Below are 6,800 nucleotides of genomic sequence, written 5' to 3' on the forward strand. Positions count from 1 at the left end.
GCTCACTGGTTGTCTCTTGGGTAGAAGGAGAAAGGGTAGTGGTGCTGAAAGCCAACAGCTGCTGTGTAAGGCAGAGCAAATTAAAGAAAGAGGATGATAGTATCAGCAAAAGCTGTGTGGCAGAGGACACAGACGAATGAGAGGGTTCAAGTTCCTTCATCGTTATTTTCAGCAGGGAACTGACAGTCATGTAAGAAAGAGAGGGCTGAGGTGTCACTGGAACATCCGGCAAAGGTGATCATTATAGGCAGAGTATGGATTTCCATAAGAACTGGGAGAAAGGTGGCTGGGGGTGCTGAGTGGGAGAATGCTCATCTCGAAGGTGTGGTGCTCTGGGCTTGACTCTCAGCGGCGCTGAGGAGGGAAGTAAGAGAAACCCCTCATAAGAAGCAAAGGAAGCCTGGTCTATAGAGTGAGTTCCAGGACAGCCAGGACTACACAGAGAAACCCTATCTCCAAAAAAAAAAAAAAAAAAAAAAAAAAAGCAAAGGAAATGGGAGCATTTCCAGAGAGGCTGTGTGTCCAGTCTCATGGATACAGATACGACACAGTTGAAACAAAACATAACAGTTGTCTTAGTCTATATTATCAGGGTTAAATAACCTTAGCTAAAGTGGCTAACAAGGAGGCTGGAGAGATGGCACAGTGGTTAAGAGCACTTGCTGGTCTTGCAGGGGACCTGAGTTCAGTTCTCAGTAGTGTCTGTGCCAGGCAGCTTACAACTGCTTGAAATTCCCACTCCGGAGCCGGGTGGTGGTGGCGCACGCCTTTAATTCCAGCACTTGGGAGACAGAGGCAGGCAGATTTCTGAGTTCGAGGCCAGCCTGGTCTACAGAGTGAGTTCCAGGACAGCCAGAGCTACACAGAGAAACCCTGTCTTGAAAAACAAAAACAAAATGATATTCCCACTCTGGATCTGATTATTTTGGCCTCCTCAGGCAGCTGGATAGACACATATGCAGACATACACACACACATGCACACACGCACGCACACACACCTCCATATAACTAAAAGTAATAAAAATATCCAGGTGCAGAGGCATATGCCTTTAGTCCCAACACTCAGGAGACAGAGGCAAGTGATCTCTGAGTCTGAGGCCAGCCTGGTATACAGAGTGAGTTCCAGGACAGCCAGGACTACACAGAGAAACCCTGTCTCAAAAAACAAAACAAAAAAACTAAATAAGTCAAAGAAAAATGTAAAGGTGGGCTCACTGCTTGCTGTATATGAGATCGTAAAAGAAAGAACACTGAGAAGAACACTGACAGACCAAGTCCTGAGGCTGGCTCACAACTTAGAGGCCAGCCTGAGGTATACAGGAAGGCCCTCTTGAAAGGAGGGATTTTGGAAGAACAAATATATAATAGCCAGCTGTATATTTTGAGAAGCAAAAAGTTCTCTAATGTCAGACAAGGCTGAATTCAAGAAAAAAGACATTAGACAGGTGATATTGTACTGTAGTGCTAAAAACTACACTTGAGATACAGATAAAACAGCTACAAATACCCAAGCAACAGAAACCTTGCAGCAACCTGGAGAGACTAGGAATGTGGGGAAACAGAATAATGCCTTCAACCATACCTCTCTGTCTAAGTTCAAAGATACATAACAAATAATAACAACAAAATAACAAATCAAAGAACAACAAAAATCTGGAAAACCAGGGTAGGCACACTAAGAGATACTATTTACATGTTGGGTAAAAGCTTTGTAAATTCCTTACTACAAAATATCACAGGACTGCCGGGCAGTGGTGGCGCACGCCTTTAATCCCAGCACTTGAGAGGCAGAGGCAAGCGGATTTCTGAGTTCGAGGCCAGCCTGGTCTACAGAGTGAGTTCCAGGACAGCCAGGGCTGCAGAGAGAAACCCTGTCTCAAAAACCAAAAAAACCAAAAAACCAAAACAAAACAGTCACAGGACAACACATCAGCTAGCTTGCTGCTTAAAGAGACACTCCTACAGATTAGCAGCTTAAAACAGCCTAAAACATCACCTCACAGTGTCTGTGGCCAGGGCTTAGGTCAATCAATAGCAGCATACAGGGCTGGTTATCGCTCAGACTCTCCCATGATGGTTTGTTTATACAAGACGTGCCCAGGGATGGGCATGAGAGTACACACCTATAACCCCCGAATTCAGGAAGCAGTACCAGGTGGATCTCTGTGAGTTTGAGGCCAATCTGGTCCACACAAGGAGTTCCAGGTCAACCAACGATACACAGTAAAACTATGTCTCAAAAAAAAAAAAAAAAAAGAAGGAAAGAAAGAAAGAAAGAAAGAAAGAAAGAAAGAGAGAGAAATGAGAAAAAGAAAGAAATGCTGGGGCTGGAGAGATGGCTCAGGGGTTAAGAACACTGACTGCTCTTCCAGAGGTCCTGAGTTCAATTCCCAGCAACCACATGGTGGCTTACAACCATCTGTAATTTGATGCCCTCTTCTGGTGTGTCTGAAGACAGCTACAGTGTACTCATATAAATAAAAATAAATAAATCTTTAAAAAGAAAGAAAGAAAGAAATGCTGGCTGCTATTATTGGAAGGCTTAACTAGGGCTGGGGGATTCCTTTTTTTTTTTTTTTAAAGATTTATTTATTTTACTTATGAGTACACTGTAGCTGTCTTCAGACACACCAGAAGAGGGCACCAGATCCCTATTACAGATGGTTGTGAGCCACCACGTGGTTGCTGGGATTTGAACTCAGGACCTCTGGAAGAGCAGTCAGTGCTCTTAACCACTGAGCCATCTCTCCAGCCCCCCCCCCTTTTTTTAAAGATTTATTTATTCTACGGGCTGGGGGATCGATATCAGCCCACTCAGAGAGGGGTGTGTCCCTAGGGCCCTGGGGGAACCTTCCTAGTACCTTATAATAGAGAGTCTGGCTTCCTCTCCGAACAGAGGACCAGAGGGAGAACGCAAAGCCACACGTCTCTTTATGAGGCAGCTTCAGACTTAACTGTGACTAGAGGGGGGTCTGTAAGTTCCACAGGAACAAGTGGAGAGAGGGGGGGGGCAAGGGAGGGAGGGAAAGAGCGAGCCCCTTACCTTTTGAAGGGAAGAGTAACAAAGGATTTGCAAATTGTGTTTGGTTTTGTTTGTCAGTGCGGGGGGGGGGGGGCGGGGGGGGGAATCATCCCCGTGCACATCCCCCGTGCACATCCCCCGTGCACATCCCCCGTGCACATCCCCCGAGCACATCCCCGGGTCCACCCTAACCTAAGCTACATCCTCAGAATGTTTGTTCCTGGGGTCAGTGAGACAGATGGCTTCAAGGGTCAGGACAGTTGCCGCTAAGTTTGATCCCTGAACCCCCACATGGGAAACCTAGCTCATCAATGGTGTTTATTGGGGATTGTTTTGTTCTGAGAAGGGACCTCATGTACCCCAAACAACCAGCCTTGAACTCAGTACATATCTGAGGATGGCCTTGATCCTCCTGCTCCACCTTCTTAAGGCTGGGATTACAGGTGTGTCCTTCTGTGTCTGGCACAAATGATGTTTTATCAGAGATCTATGCCAAGAGTAAAAATCCAAATTTTCTTTTTCTTTTTCTTCTCTCTCAGGACAGGGTTTCTCTGTATAGCCCTGGCTGTCCTGGAACTCGCTCTATAGACCAGGCTGACCTCGAACTCAGAGATCCACCTGCCTCTGCCTCCTAGAGCCTGGGTTTAGACATGTGCTGACAGTACCCAGCTACAATTTGGATTTTCTATTGAAATAAAGTTGATCTTTGGATAGTGTTCGATCGATAACCAAAAACGAGGCCCCTTTGACTCTCAAGTAGCCCAGGTGCACCAAACTCATCATATCCGTGTAGACGACCTTGAGCTTCCGACCCTCCTGTCTCAGACTGTCAGATGCTGGATTGCAGGAGCATGTCACCATTCCTGTCGTATGTGGCATGGGCTCACACTCAGGTGCCTTAGTTACTTTTCCTGTTGCTGTGATAAAAATACCTCACTAAAGTGACTTGAAGGAGGAAGGGTTTATTCTGGCTTGCAGTTCGAGGGTACTGTCTGTCACAGAGGAGAGTTTGTGGTGACAGAGCTGGAAGGAGCTGGTCACATAGTGTCTGCTGTCAGGAAGCATACACTGCTGCTTCCTTGTCTTTCTCCTTTGCCTGCAATCCAGGATCTTGGCCCCATTTAGAGTCTTCCCACCTCAATGGACTCAAGGCAGTTCCTCAGAGGGACGGGGTGCGGTGGTGCATGACCTTAATCCTAGCTCTCTAGAAGCAGAGGCAGGAGGATTTCTGTGAGTTCACAGCTACCCTGGTCTACATAGTTAGTTCTAGGCCAGTCAGGGCTATCTAGAGAAACCTTGTCTCAAAAATCTAAAGAGAAAAAGAGGTGCGTGTGTGCGTGTGTGTGTGTGTGTGTCTGTGTCTGTGTCTGTGTCTGTGTGTGTGACTGGAATTGGTTATGCAGGACATGCTGGCAGACATGTTCCAAAGTAATTGTTTTCAAGGCATAGACCTACAGAAGAGAGTAGAAGCCAAGGGTTTGGACCTAGTCTTTTGTGGATTTAAAGGGCTCTGACTTCATCCCCGTGGCTCAATCAGAGAACAGAATAAGGAGAAATAGAAACTATCTTTCTTGGGATTGAAGAGATGGCTCCTTGGTTCAGAGTGCTATTGGTTTGGTTCCCAGAATCCACAGTTGCTCACAACCACACACAACTTCAGCTCTAGGGGCTCTGATGCCCTCTTCTGACCTCCAGGAACTCCTGTATGCACATGGTGCACACATACACACATATAAAACACGCTTAATTATACTTACTGAGCATATACATACATACGCACATGCTGTGTGTGTGTGAGTACATGTGTTGGTTACTGCTATATAAGATAAAAACTACTACAGAGGACTTTATCTTTTGTTTCTAGTTTTTCAATAAACAGAAATCAAGATTAAAAAGTTTGGCTAGAGAGCTGGGCTGTGGTATTTTATGCTGCAATCTGAGTACTAGGGTGGTAAAGACGGAAAAATCAAGAATTCAAGGCCATCCACGGCCAAGAACACAGCTAGTGTAAGTGCAGCCTGGGCTATAAAAAAAAAATCCTGTTTATTTTTTAAAATTTGTATTAAATGTGCTTATTACATGTATGGGTGGTGGGTGAGCATGTGCCACAGGACATGTTTGAAGGTCAGAGGGTCACTTGCATCAGGAGCCGGCTCTTTGCCATGTGGGTCCTAGGTCAGGTTGTCAGGTTTGACACAAAGCATCTTTATCCACTGAGCTATCTTGCTGGCCCTTAGAGATACTGTTTTCAACAGGCTGGGGAGATATCTCAGTCAGTAAACTGAAACACAGTTTGGTCCCCAGATCCCATATGTTAAAAAGTTGAGATACAAACACTAGTTTGTCACCCCACAATTGCTAGCCTCAGCCTAGGCTATGTGCTGACTTACAGTCTCAGAGGAAAACCAAATACACTCAAAAAGGCTACACCCACCCCCACCCACCCCCACACACGTGTGCACACACACACGCACACACATACACACACATATACATACATGCACATACACACATATATAGATACACATACATACACATAAACATACATACACACATAAACACACATGCATACACACATATATATACACATACACACACACATAAACACACATACATACATGCATGTATGCATGCATGTATATATATATACACATGCACACCCCAGAGAAAGAGTCTGTTTACAAAATGAAACAAAACGCAAACAGGTAGCCGGTACTTCAAGTATCAACTCGCTCCCAGGAGTGCTGTCCCAAAGCCCTGGCTTGCAATTCTGCCTATAAACAAGAGAACTGGGGGAGTCACGGCTCTGCTTCTACCAACCCGTTACACAAATCCCAAGAGACAAACAACAGGGCGTCCTAAGGCACACCCTTCAATAACACAGTGATGATAAAAAAAAAATACTGAGATGAAGCAAGACTCACTGAGCATACCCTGGATCCCCTCTGGGTAAAGATTCCATGATGACAATTCCAGAAGTGGCTTCCAGAGCTTAGTCATTGAGAGCGTCTATCACGTGTGAATGACTGGGTCAGACAATCTGCTTCCGGAAGAGCCTGTCCCCTCCAGGATTTGTCCTGGATGAGGCCACTGTCCTCTTCTCAACATCTTAGCAAGGACTGACATGTGTTTACCCTGCTGCGTTGGCATGGCTCGGTGTTCCAACAATCTTGGGCTTGGTGGACCCAGTTCAATGTTCACAATGTTTCTGACAAATACATAACTAAAACTCAGTTTTATTTGACTTTTTCCAATTCGTCTACAAAGATAAAATATTTTGGGCACAACTCCAAACACATATAAGAGGGTGATAAATGTGAAGGGTAATATGCACAGTATGTTATTTATTTTTAAAAGTTCTTTGTTTGTTTGTTTGTTTGTTTTTGAGAGAGTCTCATGGTGCAGCCTTGGCGGCTATCCTGGAACTTTATTTGTAGACTAGGCTGTGGGACGTAAAACCATGCCAGGAAGTTTGGCAAGACAGAGCAGGCTGAGACCCGGAGACTTGGTGGGCACACACCTGATGTCTAGGCGACTCCCCACTGGCCAGGAGCACGTGCCACACTCCTCACATAAGGAAACGTGTGCTACGGTCACGTAGGCCCAAAGCAGAGTTCTCCACGCTAATGAGGTACGTAGAGGCCTGGAGGGTTTAGCCAATAAGCTTCCTTTCCCAGACATTCCTCCTTGCAAAAGGTATTTAATCTCAGGTCCACCCTGAGACGTGGGTATGGTACAGTATGCATCCATTTTCCGCCATGAATAACCAATAACCA

The sequence above is a fragment of the Grammomys surdaster genome, unplaced genomic scaffold, assembly GCF_004785775.1.
Source record: "Grammomys surdaster isolate TR1022 unplaced genomic scaffold, NIH_TR_1.0 125742, whole genome shotgun sequence".
Lineage (NCBI taxonomy): Eukaryota > Metazoa > Chordata > Mammalia > Rodentia > Muridae > Grammomys > Grammomys surdaster.